At 45.1% G+C, this 25,231-nt stretch overlaps 1 long non-coding RNA gene across 1 annotated transcript in view; it reads right to left on the reverse strand.

Annotated features, from left to right (window-relative positions):
• Positions 1-7,524: 7,524 nt before the first annotated feature.
• Positions 7,525-25,231, reverse strand: part of LOC126191489 (uncharacterized) — a 93,306-nt gene continuing 75,599 nt past the window's right edge. Inside the window, exon 3 of the long non-coding RNA XR_007538358.1 lies at positions 7,525-7,565. This is a non-coding gene — a long non-coding RNA (uncharacterized LOC126191489). The remainder of the gene's footprint in view (positions 7,566-25,231) is intronic.

The following is a 25,231-nucleotide window of genomic DNA, read 5'->3' on the forward strand; positions in this document are numbered from 1 at the left end:
TCCTCTAAGCTAGTTTAGTGTCCATGCCTGCAGCAATGCACCTACGACGTGGCATGATGGGTTTAATATCGCCCTTAGTTCGTTGTATCCCGACTTGCCACTCTGGAGAAAGTGCTTGGTCAGTGCACTCCTATAGCACTGTGAAACAGAAGTCCATCGTATGACGTCGTCACACTGCCTGCTCACGGCCGTATGTCAACATTTCACAGCATAGCACCAGTTTGGCACAAACCATGCGCTAATGTAGGGTCTCGGGATACTCCGTACGGTGTCGTTTGCAATATTTCCAAGTAAGGACTGTCTCTGAGGTCAGCGACATTCAATTTCCAAGGAGCGCAACTCCGGCACGCCCGCTACTGCTGGAGGGACGTCATACATTAAATGGCTTATGGTCGACGTAGGCTACAGGCTACAGTTCCGCATTGAAGACCTCAGTGTTAACATCATGTGTAACAAACTCTGATCAGCCAGAGCATCCCGACTAGTGACTTGCAATCGATATAAGCCCGTAACGGCCATAGCAGAGTCACCTGACTGGAATGACTGCTAGTCAGACACACGCATGTTGCATGTAGCATTGGTGAGTGTGCTGTTCACGTGTGGAATGGGGAATGTGCGCAATCAATGTGAGTCTGGCCGAGGGCATATGTGACGGCTTGGAGTCTCAGCACGAATACTTAGGAAACTGCACGACTTGTCGGGTGTACGAGAAGTGCTGTGGTGAGTTTCTTCAACACGTGGTGGAAACAAGGTGAAACCATGTCCAGACGTCGTGTGATTGGGTGGTCACCACTCATTACAGTTGTCTTATGTCGTATACTATGCCGACTGGTAAAACAAGACAGGCAGCTAACTGTGGCGGAATTAACATCAGATTTTGATGCTACGCACAGTACAAGTGAGTCTGAACACTCCTAACGGTGGGCCTCTGGAGGACGGCCCATGCATATACCAATGTTGACAACACGTCAGCAACTATGACTGAAATGGGCACACGACCATCGGCATTGGAAGTTGGCGCAGTGACAGAGCATTGTATGGTCTGATGAACCCCGATACCTTTCTTACCACGCCGATGCTAGTGCGAGAATGCTTCATCTTCCAGGTGAGCAGTTCATTGACACCTGTACTGCAGGATGGAGACAAGCTGGTGGCGGTTCTATTATGGTCTGTCGAATATTCACGTCTAAGGCACCATGATGGCTTATGAGTGTCATAAGCTGATTGCAGAGCACGTGCACGATTTCATGATGATTATGTCTTCTGACGGCTATGGCATTTTTCAACAAGATTATGCGCCATGCGACAAGGCCAGGAGAGTGATAGATTGTTTCGGACAACACAGTGGCGAGTTTCAGTTGATGTGTCGGCCTTTCAACTCCCTATATCTGAAGTCGATCGAACACATCTAGAATGTGAATTACGATGTCATAATTCATCGGCCCCTCCGCGTAATTTCCAATAATTAAGTGCCTTGTGTGTGCAGATGTTGTGCCAACTCCCTCCAGCGACCTACCAAAGTCTCACTGCCTCCACGCCACGACACATCGCTGTTGTTATCCGTGTCAAAGGTAGACATACAGGTTATTAGGTAGGTATTCGTATTGATGTGGCTGACCAGTGTACACTCCGTCGAGACGACTATCGGAATGACTCGTTACATGGGTGTATCAGGGATCGAGGACGTGGGCATCCTCCCACATGTCAAAAAAATGCATATTCTGTGTCAAAATTCGTAGTTCTGGGCAAGGGGTGCATCGAGAAAAGTATTTTTTCGGTGCAAGTACACAATTAAAATCGCCGCCTAGGATAAAATAGTCGTGTCATCGTTGTAACAGCGAGGCAATTTCTTCCGTGAAGAAGCGGGAACGCTCTTCCGTTCCGTCGGTACTCGACAATACAGAGATATAGCGGATGGTAGAAGATATCCCCTACCGTGATGCCTTCCGTAAGAAGTTTTGTGATGCTCCTGCCAGTTTTGAAGACACGTAATACTTAGGCTTTATACCTGCACGTGATGGGAAATTCGTCGATGTACACTTCTTGTAGGACGACGATGTCTATGTCCACCGTTTATAGCACAAATTTAAGTAAATACATCCCTCTTTGCGTTGATATTGAGAGAGGCAAGCCAATATGCTTGTCTTCGTTCCTATGTTCTTATCTCTATCGCACATGGCAGCTTATGTCATCTGAATTTGTATTGGCACATTGTGTGGCTCTGTCGCGTTTGCCGGCATTGGTTATAGTGCTAACTTAAAGGGGCGCCACCCCTTCCGAATTGCCTGTTGCAACCATCAGCGGACCACCTTCACAGTTAGCCCAGTCTGCTTGGGACAAGTTTGCCGTCGTCTCGGTCTTGCCAGCCCCATCTCTCTGTGTCGTCTTTTCTAGTACCATAGATTGGTAATAGATTGACGGTAGCTCTGCGTTATCGAGCTCTTCTAGGCTATTCTACTGCCGATACCGTGGTGTTCTGTTTTGTATCCCGCCTGAAAGACGGCGCGTGGGTCTGCTCCTGAAAACTGAAAGTTTGGCCGAATGAAGGAAGTGAGTGGGAGCAGGAAAAGGTAATACACGTCGATACTGCAAGAAAGTAAAACTGGTTTATTGGTGCATGAATATATACAGGACATACATAACTTTGTAAAGATGAGCATGCCTTAAATCTGTCGTATGTAGAGCAAAGCTGAAGCGAAGTCTCCCGGCCGTCTGCTCTTCATGAAATGGGCAGAATCTGCAGGGGAGCTCATAGATCTGGACAGCGCCTGCTAGAGGGCGCTATCGTCGGTGTCGCTCGTAGTGCCAGCTTAAGTATCTATACCTACGCCGTGGCATCGTGGATATCGATACCACATTCTGGATGTAACGTCTCGGTTTCCTGTGTTATGTAGCCCGCCTCTTGGCCCATTGTTGATGGTCGTCTTTCGTATGTAGCTTCTTTAGTCACGTTGTGGCTTAGAGCTCTTCTATTCCCGAATCGTCGCAGCACATCTTCATTGGTTACTCGACCAAACTACGCTGGAAAGCTAATCAAACTGGTACACCCGCGTAAAATCGCGTAGGACCTCCGCGAACGTGCAGAAGTGCCACAACACGAAGTGGCATAGGGACGACTACTGTTTGAAGTTGTACTGCAGGGAACTGACACCATGAATCCTGCTGGACTGTCCACTCTGAAGCAATTTTGGACGTGTGGGGTGTCGCATTGTACTGCTGGAATTGCCCAAATTAGTCGGAATGCACAATGGACATGAATGGATGCAGGTGGTCAGACAGGATGTTTACTTACGTGTCACGTATCACAGTCGTATCTAGACGTACCAGGGGTCCCATGTCATTCTACTGCACGCGCCCACACCGATACAGAGCCCCCACCAGCTTGAACAGTGCCCTGCTGACATGCAGGGTCCAGTGATTCATGAGGTTGTCTCCATACTCGTAGACGTCCATCCGCTTGATACAATTTGAAACGAGATTCGTCCAATCCCACAACATGTTTCCAGTCATCAACAGTCCTATGTCGGTGTTCACGGGCCCAGGCGATGTGTAAAGTTTTGTGTAGTGAAGTCATCAAGGGTACACGGGTGGGCCTTTGCCTCTGGAAGCCCATATCGAAGATGTTTCGTTGAATGGTTCATGCGCTGACACTTGTTGATGGCGCAGCACTGAAATCTGGGAAGGGCGCTAATGATCTTAGTAGTTGACGCACTAAACACAAAAAAAAAAAACATTGAACCATTCTCTTCAGTCGTCGTTGGTCCCATTGTTGAGGGTCCTTTTCCAGTTTCCGTGGTGTCGGAGGTTTGATGTTTTACCGGATTACTGATATTCACGGTACACTCGTGAAATGGTCATACGGGAAATTTGCCACTTCATCCCAACCTCGGAGATGCTGTGTCCCATCGCCCATGCGCCGACTATAACAATACATTTAGACATCCTTAAAACTTGATAACCTGCGATTGTAGCAGCAGTAACTCATCCAACAACTGGTCAGACACTTGTTGCCTTATATAAGCATTGCCGACTGCAGCGCCGTATTTTGCTTGTTTACGTATCTCTGTAATTGAATATACACTCCTGGAAATGGAAAAAAGAACACATTGACACCGGTGTGTCAGACCCACCATACTTGCTCCGGACACTGCGAGAGGGCTGTACAAGCAATGATCACACGCACGGCACAGCGGACACACCAGGAACAGCGGTGTTGGCCGTCGAATGGTGCTAGCTGCACAGCATTTGTGCACCGCCGCCGTCAGTGTCAGCCAGTTTGCCGTGGCATACGGAGCTCCATCGCAGTCTTTAACACTGGTAGCATGCCGCGACAGCGTGGACGTGAACCGTATGTGCAGTTGACGGACTTTGAGCGAGGACGTATAGTGGGCATGTGGGAGGCCGGGTGGACGTACCACCGAATTGCTCAACACGTGGGGCGTGAGGTCTCCACAGTACATCGATGTTGTCGCCAGTGGTCGGCGGAAGGTGCACGTGCCCGTCGACCTGGGACCGGACCGCAGCGACGCACGGATGCACGCCAAGACCGTAGGATCCTACGCAGTGCCGTAGGGGACCGCACCGCCACTTCCCAGCAAATTAGGGACACTGTTGCTCCTGGGGTATCGGCGAGGACCATTCGCAACCGTCTCCATGAAGCTGGGCTACGGTCCCGCACACCGTTAGGCCGTCTTCCGCTCACGCCCCAACATCGTGCAGGCCGCCTCCAGTGGTGCCGCGACAGGCGTGAATGGAGGGACGAATGGAGACGTGTCGTCTTCAGCGATGAGAGTCGCTTCTGCCTTGGTGCCAATGATGGTCGTATGCGTGGTTGGCGCCGTGCAGGTGAGCGCCACAATCAGGACTGCATACGACCGAGGCACACAGGGCCAACACCCGGCATCATGGTGTGGGGAGCGATCTCCTACACTGGCCGTACACCACTGGTGATCGTCGAGGGGACACTGAATAGTGCACGGTACATCCAAACCGTCATCGAACCCATCGTTCTACCATTCCTAGACCGGCAAGGGAACTTGCTGTTCCAACAGGACAATGCACGTCCGCATGTATCCCGTGCCATCCAACGTGTTCTAGAAGGTGTAAGTCAACTACCCTGGCCAGCAAGATCTCCGGATCTGTCCCCCATTGAGCATGTTTGGACTGGATGAAGCGTCGTCTAACGCGGTCTGCACGTCCAGCACGAACGCTGGTTCAACTGAGGCGCCAGGTGGAAATGGCATGGCAAGCCGTTCCACAGGACTACATCCAGCATCTCTACGATCGTCTCCATGGGAGAATAACAGCCTGCATTGCTGCGAAAGGTGGAAATACACTGTACTAGTGCCGACATTGTGCATGCTCTGTTGCCTGTGTCTATGTACCTGTGGTTCTGTCAGTGTGATCATGTGATATATCTGACCCCAGGAATGAGTCAATAAAGTTTCCCCTTCCTGGGACAATGAATTCACGGTGTTCTTATTTCAATTTCCAGGAGTGTACATCCCTATACAAGATATTGTGCCGTTTCATTGTATATTCTCGTCAGCACCTTAATGCCGCATTTCTAAAGCCTGTTTCTGTTAGTGCCGCAGGTTTTATGATTTTAGTTCACTTACATATAACACTAATCGTCAAACAAATACACTCAGCACACTTCCTAACATTTAAATTTATATTCGGTGGTAAAACATTTTTCGATTAAAAATGCGTTTCTTGCTGTTGCCTGTATGCTGCTGGTGTTTTCTTTACTTCATCTGTCATCAGTTACACACACTCTAAGCCAAAAAAAAAGACATATCTCAAAGGAGTTATGAAAATTGGCAGCAAATTCATATTCATATGCGTATCGACGGAAAATTCATAATCGTAAACTTTGGTGGCCGATGGATGAATATGTGACGCTGCAGCGCAGTTTCAACGGGCAACTGTAAAGGAAATTAAACACGGGACATACGATACCAAGGCGTAAAATGTTTCCAAATTTCATATCATGTGCTCAGTTAGACAATAACGATGCCTCGCAGACAGGCGCTTGAAAAATATACGCAGACGTCAACATTTGAGAGAGGACGTGTAGTTGGGTTCAAAGAAGCCGGTTGGAGTAATCTCTGAATCCTTCAACATTTGAATAACAGCGATGCCACTATTCGACGATGTTGGCAGGAATGGGTGAACCATGGCCGAACATAGCGTCAAGAAGGAAGCGGTTGGTCTTTGGAAACGACACAATGTGAGGACTGGGCAATTGTCTGAGAGGCACTCAGAGCCCCCGGATTCATCACTGTCATCGCTCCGATGGCCAACTGATGCTTCAGTGATCACAATGACCGTTACTAAGCGGCTCACAGAGAGGGGGCTGAGTTCACAGCGCCCCTTGCGCCGACCTCCATTGATCTCTGTACACCAACGATCGCATCTGCAGTGGTGTCAGGCCATTCGGCCTGAAATCTCATTGACTGGAGTAGAACTGTCATCAGTGATGAGTCCTCCTTCGAAATAGGCCCCAAAGACCAGCCAAGACATGTCTAGATCTCAAACGAGCGTTGACGTACGACGTCCACGTCCCCCGCCATATGGCCCAACAACCAGGAGTTCTGCCGTTTTATTTCGTAGCAGGACTCCTTTGGTTGTCACCCGCGCCATCCTTACGGCACAGCGGACTTCGGCGTCATTCTATGCCTCGTTTTGTTGCCCTCAATGATCACTCATCCTGGGCTTACATCTCAGCAAAATAATACCTGCCCGCACTCGGCGACAGTTTCTACTGCATGTCTTCGTGCTGCTTGCCAAACCTTATCATGGCGAGCAGTGTCGCTGGATCTGTTCCCTATTCAGAACGTTTGGAGCATTATGGGTAGGGCCCTCCATCAGATAATATTATGGCGATCTAACGCGCTAACTGGACGGAATTTGGCACGATATCCCTCAGGAAGACTGCTCTCTCAATCAATGCCCTACAAATAAGTGCTATTATTCCATTATTTTGCTAAAAAATTGAAATTAAGAGTAAAGAACTTATCAATGAAATGTTTGCTCTTTTTTTCTTCATGTTATAATTTTTACACCCTTTCTACATTTTCCATTGACGAACATGGCGACTGCATAGGGATGAAAAAATGACCAAACGACTTCTAGTATTTTCTGGAAGCTGAACACAGAATATGAACATTACTAGTCTTTAACACTAGCTATTCGACCATGGAACTAATAAAAACAGTTTCAAAAATTAACAAACGTTATTTATTTCTTGACCTAGTAAAGACTCAAAGAAAGCCATTACTTTACGTTTTGGAAATACAAATTCCTTTACACCAAAGAAATGTATCCGTATGACAACGACTTCTCCCTCAGGAGAAGCGTCTTCGTCCTACACCATCTCCCTCACATCGGCTAACCAATCTTCTTCTGGCATCAGGTCGTCAATCCACCATAGATCTGTATCTGAATAATCCATCTCGTACGGGATAACCTCGAAGAGGTCCAGTTCTTCTGCCAGGTCAGCCTCGATGTCCAGTACATATTCCTCGAAATCAGCTTCCAGCAAGTCCATTTCCGATCGCCATCTAAAAACAAACAACGAAAACAAAATTGAATTGTTTTGGAAGACATTATGTGGATAACTATTCTAAAATATATTACCCTTAAACAGTGTCATTCTTGTGTGAAGAGATTTTTCAAACTAATAAAAATTTATGATTGTGGCGTGGCATGTTCTGTTAAGGAGTACGTATAACAAACCAACTTATCAAAAGTATTATCAGCACCAAGCTGACTCATTTCCAAAACACATTATTTGATGATCTTACACTAAGCGTTTGCAGACTACAGGTAAACGGTGCGACACACAGGTATACTACACCATATCGGGTGTGGGAATTTGTCATATACTACCTACTGTGCCACAAGCGACATTGAACATACGTTAAAACGATGCTTCAGTACAATTTAACGAAGTACGTCGGTCTCTCATCCTGGTAGTTAACTACTACTAAAGTGACTAGCTGACATTTCCGGCATATCTCGTCAACTGCATATTGCTACCCTACACAATCGTGGTCGCCACATTGATCATTACATGACGTCTGCTGAGGGGACTGAAATCGGTCGTGTTTTAATTTGCTATCATCAGCAAGAAGACAGATGTTGCCGGGTGTCACACCACAATGTCAGAGTCAGCTACGGACTGCTTCTACGTCAGTCACGTCACCAGTGAGACGACCAGCCCCACCCACCCTCTACCTCTGCGCTGTGTCCACCCTGAGCACTGTGGTTGGCGATCTTATCCGTATCTCCCCTCTTTGCGAGCACTGACGAGCTATCGTAAACCATTATACGTAACATATATAACTAATAGAACTTATCTTATATTATTCAGAAAGACTTGGTACTTACATTTCTGTAGAGAGTATGAGCTGCCATAAAAGCCTGAAATAGAAAAGAGAAGAACATGCATTTTAATTACGATTGATGATGGGTAACTAGTTAGGTTTACTAACAATAAGCAATACTAAGAGCTGAAAGGAGCGAAAGGTTTTACGAAACATGTATTTCGGAGTGAATGTAAGAACTTCGAGACGCGAGAGCAATTGTTGCCTGTATGCCTCGCCACTCACACATTTCGCCTGCGACCAAAACGCGCGACTGACGCAGCGATTCCGGCCTACAGCGTTTAGAGTGAGGAGTGTGCGAGGATGCGAGAGCTGGCGGCGACTTACCAGCACAGAATTGCGAATGCGACGTCGTCGAGCGCAGTGATAAGCACGAGAACAAGCATCTTGTCCGACTGCTTAGCACCAAATTAGTGTTTCCGCGGTTACCCCGGCTGTAGCTCCATTGTCGATACAGGAGACAATGGAATCTCACCACTCACGAGTGTCGCGTGAAAAAACTGCTCAACAAATCACATATTTATTTCTGCGCTGCGAGATAACAAAATATATTTAATGATTGTTGCACTGACCGACATAGTTTACATTGCAGTTTTATAATAGTTTAAAAATTGTTCTTCATATATCTGTAAGCGCGGAATAAGTTGAAAGTGCTGAGACTTCATTTAAAAACGTTAGTTCTGATAGAAACTACGCAGATGTTCCGAGGTTCCTCGGAATACGAAAATTCTATACTTTTTAAGTTGTACAGCTGTGACGCGTAACATCTGGTCCCAACTGATGGAAAGTATTTTAGATGTTTGAAGTTTGAATCTTCTAGCTTGAGAGATACATGGTTTCTAGATGCAGGAGGATGTACTATTCTATAGAGTCGTATCTTTGGAATTGCAGCGACTATCACATTTCTTTCCATTCCAGTAATGTCTGGTATTTCAAGGCAAAGACATCGTCAGTGGTATTAAAGTAAAGAATCGGTGACTTCCTGTCACACACGACTTTTCCACTTGACCCATTGTGCCCTTTGATTCAAACTATTCGTGGACGTCTATATTGTAGAGAAATGTCGCTTTCACTATGGGGTCCATTCATTATCTTCTAGTAAATCTACAGTGCTTCTAGAATCAGTCACAATAAAGACGGTGTCTTAGTTCTCTGTCTCGCTTAGTAAATAGTTCAAGGCACTACCATATACGTAATATCCACCGATAACTAGACGACGACTGTATAATGCCACAGTAAAGCGTAAATAAAACTAAAACCTCGACACCTGAGATGCTGCCCTTACTATGACAAGTAACCGTCCAGCTTCGATTGCTATGCATTCAAGATGTAGGCGCCTCGTCAGTTCTCAGTCAACAAACGGCGCCAGCAATTTAGCCGAATTCTACGCTAAACTGTGAAATGGCGTGGCTGACCCGTTGGTGTTGTTATAGTTCAGTGCTTCCTTGCGAAGACTAGAACTGGGCAATTAATAACAGCTTGACTACGAATGGTTTTGTTCTTTCAGACAAAGAGACTGCCTAATCTACGAATCAGTCATAGAAGTGTCACCCTCAGATTAATCGAGTAACTATACAGGCACATATAACCGGCACACGTTTGTACTTCCAGAAACATGCTTAATGTCGTTACAATATATCCTGTATTCACCTTATACAAAAGGGGACTCAACACAGATCCGTGTGAGTGGCTGTTATATACCAACTGCTCAAAAATGGCTCTGAGCACTATGGGACTTAACATCTTAGGTCATCAGTCCCCTAGAACTTAGAACTACTTAAACCTAACTAACCTAAGGACATCACACACATCCATGCCCGAGGCAGGATTCGAACCTGCGACCGTAGCAGTCCCGCGGTTCCGGACTGAAGTGCCTAGAACCGCACGGCCACCGTGGCTGGCTATACCAATTGCGGTGAGTGTAAAGTTTTGTCAAAGTGGTGTTTCAGAGGTGTCCGAGAGTGCGTGGATGCCCTTCCTGTCGCTACCACGAACCCCCCAGGACGGAATCAGTGTACCCCAGCTGTTTGCGTCGAGTGTAAGCCATGAAACAGTGCGAATGCTTTCAAATGTCTGCGACTTGTGTAACAGAGGCGGGTCGTGGGGAGCGACCGGGTATTCATCTAGTGGGATGTGGAAAACCGCCTAAAAACTACGTCCAGGCTGGCCGGCATACTGGCCCTCGTCGTTAATCTGCCAGGTGGATTAGATCCGGGGTAAGCGCGCCCACCCGAGTCCAGGAAGCAGCGAATTAGCGCTCTCGGCTAACCTGGTGCGTCTATATTACTCGATAAATGAATAAACTTATCATCTTATTTTATGCATTTTAAATGCTCACTTAATTATTTTTATAATAAAGCCATGATTTCAACATCCTCTTATGCCACCCAATTCGTTATTGCAATATCTTTTTACCTTTTGTGTAAATCTATCTATCTTTTTTTTCCTAAAGGGACTGGGCAATGAAATTGTTCTTTAATATCAAATGTAACATTTACTGCTTCCTCCTTTATACGTTCAGATGTTTTTGATTTATTGGGGAGTTTACTTGCGTACTCTACGCCAAAGTTTGACATAGTTCGTGGTTCTGTCCTGCTGGTTAAAAACATTCAACATTTCCATTGGTATACTAGCATCTTCCTTGTAGTGATTGATGTGTAGTCAGTTAACTTCATTACCGTTTATGCACTGGGCATTTTCTCCATTATTAATAACCACAGCAGCATGGAGTATGGTTTTCGACTTTTTTCTGGGAGCAAAAAAGATCAAAAAGGAAATCCCTTTGTCTCTTTTGTGGTTTCGATCTCAACGTGTAAAGTGTATAGATGACTCCCCGCCCCCCCCCCCCTCCACCCTCTCACGCAAGAACAGTTCCCTTTTCTCAGAAAATTTTCCCCGCTTCTACGCAGTGGAACGCCGGGATTATTACGTCAAAAACGGAGCCATCGTGAATTTTCAAAAATCTGTTACCTCCAGTCAATTTGAAAACGTCTTCGCTCAGTTGAATCTGCGAACTAGTGCCAAGGTTTTTTGTGTGGGATGAAGTGTTTCGGCAGTGCAGCTGGTCTGTGCAGAATGGTTCACGGAAGACCGTAGAACACGACGAGACGGGTCAGGTCGCACCAGAACAGACCACACCCCCGAGGAGATTGACGCCTCATCCAAATGGCATCGCGGGACAGATCTGCTCTAGCGCTACGGTGGAAGAGTGTAACACATCGTACACTATCAGACCGTCACCGTTTATTAAGGCATGGGTTACATGCTCGTCGTCCTCTTCTCTGCCTACCTATGACGAATGCGGAGAAGCATGAAAGACGGCAATACCATCAGGTAGTGTATTCGGTCGAATCCAGGTTCTGTTTTTTCGATAATGATGGCCGCATTTTGGTTCACTGCAGGCAGTGGGAGCAGCATCACAGTGACCGCATTCACACAAGACAATCAGCGCCTGCTCAAGGCCTTGTGGTGTGGGGTACTTTGGGTACAGCCACAAATCACAGCTGGTGCGTGTCCAGGGCACTGAGACCAGTGTGATCTACGCCAATGGCGTCCTGCGAACCATTGCCATACCCTTTCTGCACAACATCCCATACCCCATGTTTCAGCAAGACAGTGCACGATCACATGCTGCTGCATAATCAAACTTCTTAGTGTCGCAGAATGTTCCCCCTTTTTTGCTGTGGCCCACAAGATCGCTAGACTTCACGCCAATCGTAAATGTGTGGGCTATGGTGAAACGACAGGTGCCATGCTGTGACCAACGCCAACGACAAGAGATGAACTTTAGAACCAGGTGAATGTAGCATAAATGACTATACCATAGGACGCCATTCGCAACTTATACGCGTTGTTGCGTCATGTGTAGGACAAGTTGTCAGGTCTTATGGTGGACACATGGTGAACTGAGGTGACTCATTTCTACAGAACATACTAATGTACACTTCCTGAGACAATGTTCGTCCTATCTCTAGTCGTTGAAGATGTGCTGTTTGTTCTGAACATGAGTGTACAAATTGTAGGTAGCCATTCTAGGAGACGAATTAAACCAAGAGCTCATTAATCTTATGCTCTATGAATAAATGCTGCCACATAATGCTAGCACATTTTGGGCAGCTCGGAAACGCGTTGATGTTGGTAAAGTTTTTTGTAATGAAATGACGAGAAACCTAAAATTGGTGGGAAAGGTGCAATTTAATTGAAGACATTTTAAAAACAAGTGTTCTAAAATAATTAGGCAAAAAGAAAGACATCTTTTAATTCTTTTGCAAATGTGTCAGTCTTTTTGTGCTTTTTATTGTGAGTGATTGGTTATTGGAGCAGATGATCAGTGTGTCTTGAATATTTATTTGCATTTGCATGTTTGGTGCTTAATTTGTAAATTATTCATAATGACAGCTCGCCCCTGAGAGACAGAGAGAGAGAGGGAGTCTGCACTCTTATATGTGCATAACATCGAATGTTACACAGCATATTTGATTCGTAAGTAATAAACGCCTTCTCTTGCTGCATTGTATTTTATGTTCACAGACGCGTTTCACCTTTTTTCATTTTAAGGCACGCCACTGGAATCGATAATGATGCAGTTATGGTATACTTTTGTTTTGATACCACGCAAAACAATGAGGCGTGCAAGCCACCTCCATGAAAAACATGAACACACTATAACACCATAGCCTCCGAATTTTACTGTTGGCACTACACACGCTGGCAACGAGGTTTACGAAGCATTCTTCATACCCACACCCTGCCATCGGATCGCCACATTGTGTATCGTGATTCGTGTCACCACACAAGGTTTTTCCACTGTTCAATCGTTCAATGTTGATACTCCTTACATCAAGCGAGGCGTCGTTCGGCATTTCCCAGGAGACGTGTGGCTTATGAGCAGCCGCTCGACCATGAAATCCAAGATTTCTCACCTTCCGCCAAACTGTCATAGTACTTGCAGTGGATATTGATGCAGTTTGGAATTCCTGTGTGATAGTCTGGATAGATGTCATCTATTATATATTACGACCCTCTTCAGCTACATCTACACGGATTGCTCTTGGAGGCAATATGTTAGTCTTATTCTGCCGTCAACACCCATAACACAATTACGCCATTTCGCGTGTTGGGTGACAGTATAGATCGCCATCACCTCCTGCCACTGGCATTGTTCGCATCGGCAACGGCGGCAGCATTGAACCTAATGTGGGACGATTCACCTTTTAGTTGCTACCCCAGATCATTCGACGATGGATCCACACCGAATAACAACGTGGAATTACTGCACATACAGACCCGTCCCAAGAATTATCCCAGATTTTACATATGCGGATCCGCCGTGAACAGTATCCCCACGTGCACCGAAATCTGGAATCAGCCTGAACAGTATTATCTTACGTACCATATTCCGGATCCAGCATTAGAAATATCAAGCACCTACTGCAGGCAGACGCATTTTTACTGTGATGCCCCATAATCTAGTAACGTAGTGGTGGTTTATATACTGCGGTGTGGTATTTGTTTTATTTACAGTATTTTTGGTTAGAAATCGGTAGTGCTTACACAGTTCTCTGTGGTGTCACTAGCTCTACCAATATGTCTATTTCTAACACTATGACGTCAGACAGACTAGTAATGGAATGGTTGTCTATCAGTGATACATACCATGCTGCATTCTGACTGACTGATAATATCAGACGCCTGCACAACGTGCCTGGAAAGTAGATATCGTTTGGTGTCGTTGGACCCTTAACTGATAATGCAAGTTAAGGGGGAGAATCACGATGTTACGCAAATCGTACCCAAGTGGGTTTGTAATGAATGTGCACAAATTGTGTAGCACAATCTTATAATGACCCTGATATAAAGCCAATGTTAGGGTGGGTAGCTTCTCGTATAATTTATTCGTTAAATAATAAGGAAAGTCAGCATTGGCCGTAATTTTGTTGATTCATTAACTGTAAAATGTATTTTCGATCACATAATGATCATCTTCAGTGCTTGAAGTTAAACATTTCACATAGTGATCAGTGAATAAGAAACAAAAGACCACAAATTCCCCTGAGTATAAACCAACTGTTGGTAAGAACATACCTTTTCGTTAAATTAAGCAATCATAGTTCCCCTCCAGAAATGATGATGGAGAAAGGATTCTGGTGAGAGTGACAGTTTAACAGATAAGTGCCATCCTAAAATTTTACAACTACCATTTTTTTAAGTGGAGCACAGAGTTGTTCATGAATTTGTACAAGGGACATTCATGTATTTTAATGTAAACCAAACATTGTACAGATGTCGGCATCAACCTAGTAAAACGAGACTGCATGGAAACTAGTGTACTTCCCTGCCATGAGAAGGGAGAGCAAAGGGAACAGGTGAAATGCGTAAAAACGATAAACATCAGGCTAACTGGATGCAATACCATGATATCGCCTAAGTACGCAAAGCGGCTCTTCAAATGTCACTGCTGAGAGACCTGACCTTGAACGTTTTGTGGCTGATAAACCAGCTCAAACCCTACACGCCAGAGCTGCGATATTACCGACAGTACGGCGCAAAGTGGCATGCTGATGACGGCTGCTTCTCATGGTTGGCTGCACTGCATGGAGATGGACTCCGCCTTGAACACCAATCAAAGCACAAGCACAAAAAAGAACTAAGTGTTTGTCCAGGTGGCTGGAGAAGTGAAAACTACGAATGAAATCTCTCTGCAGCAGTGGCAGTAATGTACATGGCAGCGAGGAACCAGGTCCTAAATTCTCCCCACTAATTCCCAACAGTGACTGACTGTTGTGGAACGCTCTCGATTACTCTCGAATGTTGTGGAATGTTCTCGAGTGCACTCGAATGCTCTGCAAGATACTCGAAATTTCTAGAGGTCGAAACTTCCCAGCCCTTATATCTTCAGAAGCACGCCCTTCAGGATGTAAAGCTGTAGGGCTGTAGTAATGAGTATCGAAGGTCATATTTTCCCTCTTGTGTCATATCTGTGGACATTACTACTCTTCCCAAACTTCGAAGAATTATTGATGACCTGTGTCTTCAGTGAATACAGATTCTGTCGGCTTAAAATACATAACTCTTTGAAGAGAAACCTACAATGGAGTTGTGGGTGAAAGTCGCACATTATTTTCTCTGTTTCTTTTTTTTTTATAACCAGAGCTCCTTCTACCCAGCTGACGGGTTACAATAGATAATTATACCATAACATACTACTGAATGAAAATGCGGAATGTACTTTAAGTGGTTGATCTGTTTATTTTCAACTTGATATTGCATCACGAACAAAATTTGCATAAATCGTCTGTTGGCAAAGGTCAAAAAGGTGCTTCCTGCCTTTCAGACTTTACATCCAAAAATTCGCCCTATTGTGCCTTGTTTGCTGAGTCCTGATCATATCACACATTAATTACTGGTGATAATCTATTTGTTACATAAAATTCTGTTCATGTGTCTGTGTATGATTTTTGCGATATGAAGGGAGACCTCGTCTGCAGAGAATTAGCTGCTGCAGCCTGACACCCTCAAAACACATTGTCACTCTCTCTTCGAGAGCGTGTGTGTTGTTTGCGTACAGCTTCTCTTTTAACATGTCTCACAGAGAAGAACCACATGGATCCAAAGCCGTAGAACGAGTAGTCCAACCGACCAATCCGTCATCGAAACCTTCCCTTGGTGTTGTGTCGTAGACACGTTGGGAGTATTAGCTCCAACATTCCCCTGCGTGAAATACCCGTTGGTCTTTTCGTTAGTGTTAGTTCTCCGAAGAAATATCGCTGTAAATTGTTGAGACATCTACCCGAAGTTAAGGATTGATGGAAGAATATCATACTGCGCTAATCGCACACCACATTCCGGTTTTCACGTCAATAACAGGCTGCTGCCATAACTGATAGGAACTACAGCGAGTTCCTTCTGCGTATTCACGTTTTCTGTTAACTGCGGGTGTGTTGCGTCAGAATAAAAGAGCCTTTCATTACATTCGTCGTCATATGCACACACTGCAGCAGCCAGTTGCACTACTGATGTCCAACAACAGTGTCTGAAGTAGTTGCACTACCGTTACTTTGAAACTTTTTTCTGTGAGTTTTTCCGCAGCTCTGTGAGCTGTTGCTGCGGACACAGCAGTCAGGAGTGTTAAATGGCACAACAACTGTCTCGGTCTTCTATCCAAGGCCGCACTTAACTTCAAATGGTTCAAATGGCTCTGAGCACTATGGGACTAAACATATGAGCTCATCACTCCCCTAGAACTTACTACTATTTAAACCTAATTAACCTAAGGACATCACACACAGCCGTTCCCGATGCAGGATTCGAACCTGCGGCTGTAGCAGTCGCGCGGTTCCGCACTGAAGCGCCTAGAACCGCTGGGTTACCGCTGCCGGACCGCACTTAACTCGCCCATTTTATTCTCGCTTAAAACCCTTGTTATTGTAGACCTCTGTTTGCAAATTATGACAACTACTGAGCTTACTGAGAGGTTAAAAGTGCGTGCCGAACCAGGATTGGAACATGGGCAGTTTGCTGTGTGAAAATTCCTCCAGGCTGTGGCTAAACAATGTCTCCACAATACCCTCTCTTCCAGCACTGCTAGTCCTGCAAGTTATGTAGGAGATTTTCAAAGTCTGGTAGGTATAAGATGAACTACTGGCGGAAGTAAAGATGTGAGGGCGGGTCGTGAGTCTTGCTTGTATAGTTCAGTCAGTGTTAATGCCTACGCGGTGGTCTGGTTGTTGGGGCGACAAATAATCCTTTGTTTTCTACGAGTGCGTCGCATGTTACTGATCCTGAGTCCTAACTTTACCCAGCGGTGGAATATTTTCCTGCAACAAAGACTCCAGTGGTTCTTTGGATAAGGGGCTGGACTTTGGCAATATCTATATTTAAATGCTCATCACTTGCGCAATGAGTTTCGGCAATACTTGCAGACCGCACATGTGGAGGTTGCGCGCAGTACCCGTTATTATCTTAACAGCGTTCCTCCCACGTCTCTACTTGGTTGGCGTGTTCCCGGCGCAGCAGGTGCTCCAGGTGCCCTCCTATTCGGAATGAAGCATGACGCGGCTACCCCTTTGATTCGGCCCACCAGCCAACGAGCATCACCTTGTGGGATTTCCAGGGTTCGGGATGGGTGCACTAGATTTCACTGCTTTCCCTTTGCTTAGATGTGCACAAAAAATGAAGTAAATGTAATAAGTAAATTAATATGAGCAGTATGAGGGTGCAACATGGCGATGGGAAGAGGGAGGCATCGTGGCCAGGCCTCGGGATTGGACCGCTGCCCACCTTGTCTGCTCCACCCTGTAGCTGACTGTGGCCCTAACAAATCGACAATACGAAAATAAATAAATATAATAAACTAAGAAAAAAAAGTCAGTAGAGCACTTGTCCGCAAAAGGCAAATATCGCGATTCCGAGTTCCTGTCTGGCACACAGTTTTAATCCGTCAGGAAGTTTCAAATCATCACGCACACCACTGTAGTGCGAAAAATTCATTCTATACCAATAATGACATTGAGAAACGTTTCTTAGCGATGACCAGCTGACATGTACTTGGAACGCCTTGTAGAGTGATATGCGAAGTGAAAAATTAAATTATCCCGTTCTTACAGACGACTAAATGACTTTTCAACGACAGAAGATTCTCTTTGGTGCAGAACACGTTTAATCATTGGTGAAACCTAACTCCCGTGACTCACTTTGCTACTCTGCACGATAGCTCAAGATTCACTGCGCAGAGTTGTGAACTTCCAGGGGCAAAGGTATTCAAACGACCGCTGCTCAGCAGCACAAAATTCCCCGTATTCTGCATAACAACACTCCGTAATCTCTTGTCAGACCCACAAAAGATGTATGTCACTAAATTCGTATCAGAGTGATCTGCTGTTCTGGCAAAAAGAAAAATATTATACTTCCAGTTTTTAAATTACGTTAAAGTAAGTTAATGCCTATATGTCGATGATAATTGAAACTTCGAAAATACGTTCGACTTTGCTCCACAAGCCTCCACTGGTATAGATTGAGACGATCTACTAATATCTACAACGAGGCAAAATTTAAACAGGTGTGTATTTAATACACATAGCTGAGACACTGGTAACGCAGCAGTTGTTGATAGTGGTTGTGTTAGATGTCGAGACAGAGTAGCCATCTTTCTATTCCCAAAATCTCATAGTCCTGTTGTAGAGCAAAATGTACACAGAAGAAAATAAATACATATTTAAATCTAAAATTAAAAATATTTCAGCTTCAACATTAATCCTTCAATTTATAATCGAAATAGTGGACATCTTGTGAAAGTTAATTGTAAGTCGTCTCAAATAAAATCTGAATGACATTCGCTTAGCTGCGAGGCGCCTTCCTTAACGATGTATGAGTCCTTCGCGCTACGTAACATGCTTGAAAGAACATTACTCCAGAACAGAAAATGAGTGAGTGCTTAAATAATGAAATGAATACGTAAAGGACCGGATAATTTCATTACGAACATTACGAACGGTGTCAATAACGACCGCATATAGACCCAAAGAAGCAAAAACGACGTCCAGTATTCATTTTCTGCAGGCTAAACACTAAATATTTAAAGTGCTGGTCTTTACCACTAGGTATTCGCTCATGGACCAAAAACCATTTCAGAAACCTGAAGAACATTATTTATTTATTGGCCCAGTGAAGACTCAAAGAAAGCCATTACTTTACGTTTTGGAGCTATAAATTCCTTTATAGTAATGAAATGTATCCGTATGACAACGACTTCTCCCTCAGAAAACTCGTCTTCGTCCCCCAGCATCTCCCATACATCTGTTAAACATTCCTCAGGCATCAGGTCGTCAGCCTGGTCAATCGGCCATAGACCAGGATCTGAATAATCCGTCTCGTCAAGGAGAAACTCGGAGAGGTCGACTTCTTCAGCCAGGTCTGCCTCGATGTCCAGGATATACTCTTCCAAATGGAAGTCCAGTAAATCCATTTCCGATACCCACCTAAAAAAACATGCACAAAATTGCTTTGTTTTGGAAGGTATTGTACCGACAATTATCCTGAAACATCGTACTCTTGAACATTGTCATTAAAACTATAACTGTAGCATAGCACGTTCTATTAAGAAACTGTTGGCAGCAACAAGCAGACATATTTCTAAAATACATTATCTGATGATCCGACACTAAGCGTTTGCAGACTATAAGTGAACGGTACGACAAACAGGTAACCTACACAGTACTGGATGTGTGAATTTGTGATGTAGTACTTACTGTGCCACAAGCGACGTTGAAAATATGGTTAAACACGCTTCATCACAATTTAACGAAGTACGTCCGTCTATCATGCTGGTTGTTATTTACTACTAAAGTGATTAACACCGTGTGTATCATGACACTACCGACATATCTCGTGGACCGCGAGTTCCAGACCTATACGATCGTGCTCGCGACATCGATCATTACATGAGGCCAGTTAAGCTGTCTGAAGTCTGTCATGTTTTAATAAACTATCATCACCAAGAACACAGATACGGTCGGGTGTTAAAGGAGAATCTCCCTAATGTCAGTGCCAATTACTGGCTGCTTCTACGCCAGTCAACTCACCAGTGACACAACCACCCCTGCTCGTCCTCCACCTCTGCTCTGTGCCCACGTTGATCACTGTGGTCATCTACTATTCACGGATAATTGGTACTTACATTTCATTTGAGAATATGAGCTCCCAGTGAACCCTGAAAAATAAAATGAAACAACAATAACTTTTCTATCGATTGACGTAGTTAAGTTGTTTTACTAGACACGGTTCAGCAAATGTATTCTGTTGCAGTTTCTATATCGCGAACTCTTAGCACTACTGATTTACAAAGAGAAAGAGCTCAAAGGAGGAAAAGACTTTCCGAAACATGTATTTCGGTGCGAAACCAGTTAGTGCCTGTACGTCGCGCGATCCACACGACTGCTCGCCTGCGACCAAAACGCGCGAGTGACGCAGCGATACCGGCCAACGGCGTTTGGAGTGACCAGTCTGCGAGGTTGCGAGAGCTGCCGGCGACTCACCAGCAGAGAACCGGGGATGCGATCTCACCGAGCGCAGCGATAAGCAAGAACAGAAGCATCTTGTCTGACAGCTTAGCGCCAGATTAGTGTTTCCACGTTTACCGCGGCTGTAGAACCATTGTCGAGACAGAAGACAAGGGAGTATCACCACTGACGAGTGTCGCATGATGAACCTGCTCAAGGAATGCTCGCTTTTATTCACATATTCATTTAGCATCTGCATGACAACAAAACATGTTTGACGGTCGTTGCACATACTGACACAGTCTTCATTGCAGTTTTGTAATAGTTTAAAGACTGTTCTTCATATACCTATAACCGCGACGTAAAGGGAACGTGAAAATACTGAGTCTTGACAGATAAACGTTGCATTTGGTACAAACCCCAGAGGTGTCCACATAGCTCGTTTGCAGCTGGATCTCCACTTTTTGCAGAAGTCTAGCTAGAATAAATTGCTCCGCTCTGCTTAACTGCCAGAGCGTTGTTGTAATGCATGTGGGCAGACAAATTCCGACATTGAGTAATAATGTATCAAGGACTTTCCACTACGTTTCCATTATTGAGTACCCCAAATATCACGTAGATGGTACCGAAGAGTTCAACTGCGTGAGAAACGTAACATGCAGATACCAGACTTTTCAAGCTGTACAGGTGTGATGGGTAACATCCGTGTACCAATTTGATGGAAAGTTTTCCGATTTTTGCTGGTTAGATTATCTAGTTTGAGATAATATACTTTTTAGATATAGGAGCCTGTGCTATTGTACACTGTCGTATCTTCGTGAAATGCAGTAACTACCACATCTCTTCCCATTCCAGTAAGGTCTGAGTCTTCAAGACAGCGACAACGTCAGTGGGCCTAAATCAAGTGTAATAACGGTGTCCTCCTGTCACACTCCACTTTACCGCTTTGCTTGTTATCTCATGCTACGTGATGCTGAAGTGTCATTCGATCCAAAGTAATTGGAACGCGTATACACTGATGTGTGGATGGAATGTTTCGAGGAACACAGTGGCGAGTTCCAATTAATGTGCTGGCTCCCGAACTCGCCAGATCTGAACCCGATCGAACGCATCTGGGATGTGACTGAACGTGGTGTCAGAGCCTCCCCCCCCCCCCTGCCCTCCCAGGAACTTGCGGGAAATTTCTGACTTGTGTATGCAGAAGTGGTGCCAACTCCCTCCAGCAACCTACCAACTCCTCATTCCTTTTACAGGACGACCAATGCATGCATCAATGTTAACAACACAACATAAGCAACTATGACTGAAATGGGCACATGACCATCGGCACTGGAATTTGGCGCAGTGCCAGAGCGTTCTATAGTCTGATGAAACCCGATACCTTCCTCATCACGCCGATGCTAGGGCAAGAATGCTTCGTCTTCTAAGTGAGCTGTTCCTTGACACCTGTACTGTGGGATGGACACAAGCTGGTGGTGGTTCCATTGTGATCTGGAGAACATTCACATGTAAGGCACCATGACGCCCAATGAGTATCATAAACTGACTGCAGACCACGTGCACGACTTCATGATGATTATGTCTTCTGACGGTTGTGGCATTTTTCAACAACAATATGCGCTATGTGAAAAGGCCAGGAGTGTGGTAGAGTGGTTCGACCAACACAGTTTGCTACAAGTTTGCCGTCGGCTCGATCTAGCCAGCACAATCTCTCTGTGTCGTCTTTTCTAATACCATATATTGGTAATGGACTGCGGTAGCTATGTACTATCGAGCTCTTTAAGGCTATTCTACTGACGTTAGGGTGGTGTTCTGGCTGTAAGGTCTCGGTTCCCTCCGTTATGTAGCGCGCTTCTTGGCCCATTGTTGACGGTCGCCCTTCGTACGAAGCTTCTTTTAGTCACGTTGTGGCTTAGAGCTCTTTCATTTCTGAATCACCGCAGCACATCTTCATTGGTTACTAAACAAACTGGCACATGCGTAATATCGTATAGGGCCTCTGTAAGCATGCAGAACTACTGCAACACGATGTGGCTTAGGGTCGACTACTGTCTGAAGTGGTACTGGAGGTAAATGACACCATCAATCCTGCTGGACTGTCCATACGTCCGTAAGAGGACGAGGGGGTCGAGATATGCTCAATAATGTTCATGTCTCGGGAGTTTGGTGGGCAGTGGAAGTGTTTAAAATCAGAAGAGTCTCCCTCGAGCCACTCTGTAGCAATTCTGGACGTGTGGGATTTCGCATTGTCCTGCTGGAATTGCCCAAGTCCGTCGGAATGCACAATGGACGTGAATGGGTGGAGGTGATCAGACAGGATGTTTAAGTTTGTGTCACCTGTTAGAGTCGTATCTAGACGTACCAGGGGATCCATATCACTAGAACTGCATACGCCCCACACCGATAGAGTCTCAACGAGTCTCCACCAGCCTCCCCTGCAGGGTCCGGCGATTCTTGAGGTTGTCTACATACCCGTAGACGTCCATCCGATCGATACAAATTGAAACGAGGCTCATCCGATCAGGCAACATGTTTCCACTCATCAAGAGTCCAGTGTCAGTGTTGACTTGCCCAGGCGAGGTGTGAAACTTTGTGTCATGAAGTCATCAAGGGTACACGAGTGGGCCTCTGCAGCAGTTTGCGGAAGAGTTGTACTTCTGTCACATTGAACGATTCACTTCAGTCGTCGTTGGCCCCATTCTTGCAGTATCTTTTTCCGGCTTCAGTGATGTCATAGATTTCGAGTTTTACCGGATTCCTGATATTCACGGTACACTCGTGAAGTGGTCATACGGGAAAATTGCCACTTCATCGCTACATCGGAGATGCTGTGTCCCATCGCTCGTGCACCGACTGTATCACAACAGTCAGACTTATGTAAATCTTGATATACTGCCATTGTAGCATCTCACACAACAACTGCGCCAGACACTTGTTGTCTTATATAAGCGTAGTCGACTGCAGCGCCGTATTTTGCTTGTTTACGTATCTCTGTAATTGAATATGCATCCCTATACCAGTTATTGTGCCGTTTCATTGTATATTCTCGTCAGCACCTTAATGCCACATTTCAAAAGCCTGTTTCTGTTAGTGCCGCAGTTTTTATGATTTTAGTTCACTTACATATAACGCTAATCGTCAAACAAATACATTCATCACACTTCCTAACACTTAAATGGATATTCGGTGGTAAAACACTTTTACTTTAAATTGCATTTCTTGCAGTTTCCTGTTTACTATTGGTATTTTCTTCCCTTCATCCGTCATCTCTTACAACAACACTCTAAGCCACAAGAAAAGAATTACAAAGGAAGTATGAAAATTGACCGAAAATTCATATTCATATTTGTATCGACAGAAAATTCATAATCGTAATCTTTGGTGGGGGATGGATGGATAATTTCGACGCGCAGCTGACAAGATATTAAACAGGGAACATACGATACCAAGGCATAAAACCATGTACTCAGTTAGGCAGTAACTATGCCTCGTAGACAGGCGCATGAAAAATATACGCAAATGTCTGCATTTGAGAGAGGACGCTTAGGTGGATTCAAAGAAGCCGGTTGGAGTAATCTCCGAATCCTTCAACATTTGAATAACAGCGATGCCACTATTCGACGATGTTGGCAGGAATGGGAATCTTCAGAGCGGCCCTCAGAGCCCCGGATTCATCACTGTCATCGATCCGATGTCCAACTGATGCTTCAGTGATCACAAAGACCGTTACTAGGCGGCTCACAGAGAGGGGGCTGAGTTCACGGCGCCCCTTGCGCCGACCTCCATTGACCTCTGTGCACCAACGATCGCGTCTGCAGTGGTGTCGGGCCATTCGGCCTGGAATCTCATTGACTGGAGTAGAACTGTCCTCAGTGATGAGTCCTAGTTCGAAATAGGCCCCAAAGACCAGCCAAGACATGTCTAGATCTCAAACAAGCGTTGACGTACGACGTCCACGTCCCCCGCCATGTGGCCCAACAACCAGCAGTACTGCCGTTGTATTTCATAGCAGGACTCCTTTGGTTGTCACCCGCGCCATCCTAACTGCACAGCGGACGTCGGCGTCATTCTATGCCTCATTTTGTTGCCCTCAATGATCACTCATCCTGGGCTTACATCTCAGCAAAATAATACCTGCCCGCACTCGGCGACAGTTTCTACTGCATGTCTTCGTGCTGCTTGCCAAACCTTATCATGGCGAGCAGTGTCGCTGGATCTCTCCCCTATTGAGAACGTTTGGAGCATTATGGGCAGGGCCCTCCCATCTGATATTATGGCGATCTAACGCGCTAACTGGACGGAATTTGGCACGATATCCCTCAGGAAGACTGCTCTCTCAATCAATGCACTACTAATAAGTGCTTGCTTGCATAAGTGCCAGAAGTGGACCAACGCGTTATTGTCTAGCCCAATTAGTGAAACTCTTTCTCTCGAATAAATCTCGCAATTTTTCTGAACCTGTAATCAGCTTTCTGTCTCGTCAACACTTCTATCGTTTTCCTTCCCATTTGCATAATCGTTTATTTATTTTGTTGTCTTAAAGTGTATTTCTGAGAAAACGGTAACCTAGTCTAATACTTTAAGTGTCTCAGTTTAACATCTTAGTACCCACAATCACTTTTAGTTACCTTCATCTTGTAGCCTATTTCCTAGGCACTAAGCATTTCGTTCAAGTGATCTTCCTAAAGTTCACCGCCGTCTCTGACAGAGTGACAATGTTATCGCAAGCTTTAAAGGTTTTCTTTCTTGTCCCCATCTTTAATTCACATTCCGAATTATCTTTGGTTTCCTTTATTTCTTCATCCATAAGTAGGTTGAATAACATGGGCAAGGGTAGATTACAAA

Source organism: Schistocerca cancellata, chromosome 6 (genome assembly GCF_023864275.1).
Source record: "Schistocerca cancellata isolate TAMUIC-IGC-003103 chromosome 6, iqSchCanc2.1, whole genome shotgun sequence".
Lineage (NCBI taxonomy): Eukaryota > Metazoa > Arthropoda > Insecta > Orthoptera > Acrididae > Schistocerca > Schistocerca cancellata.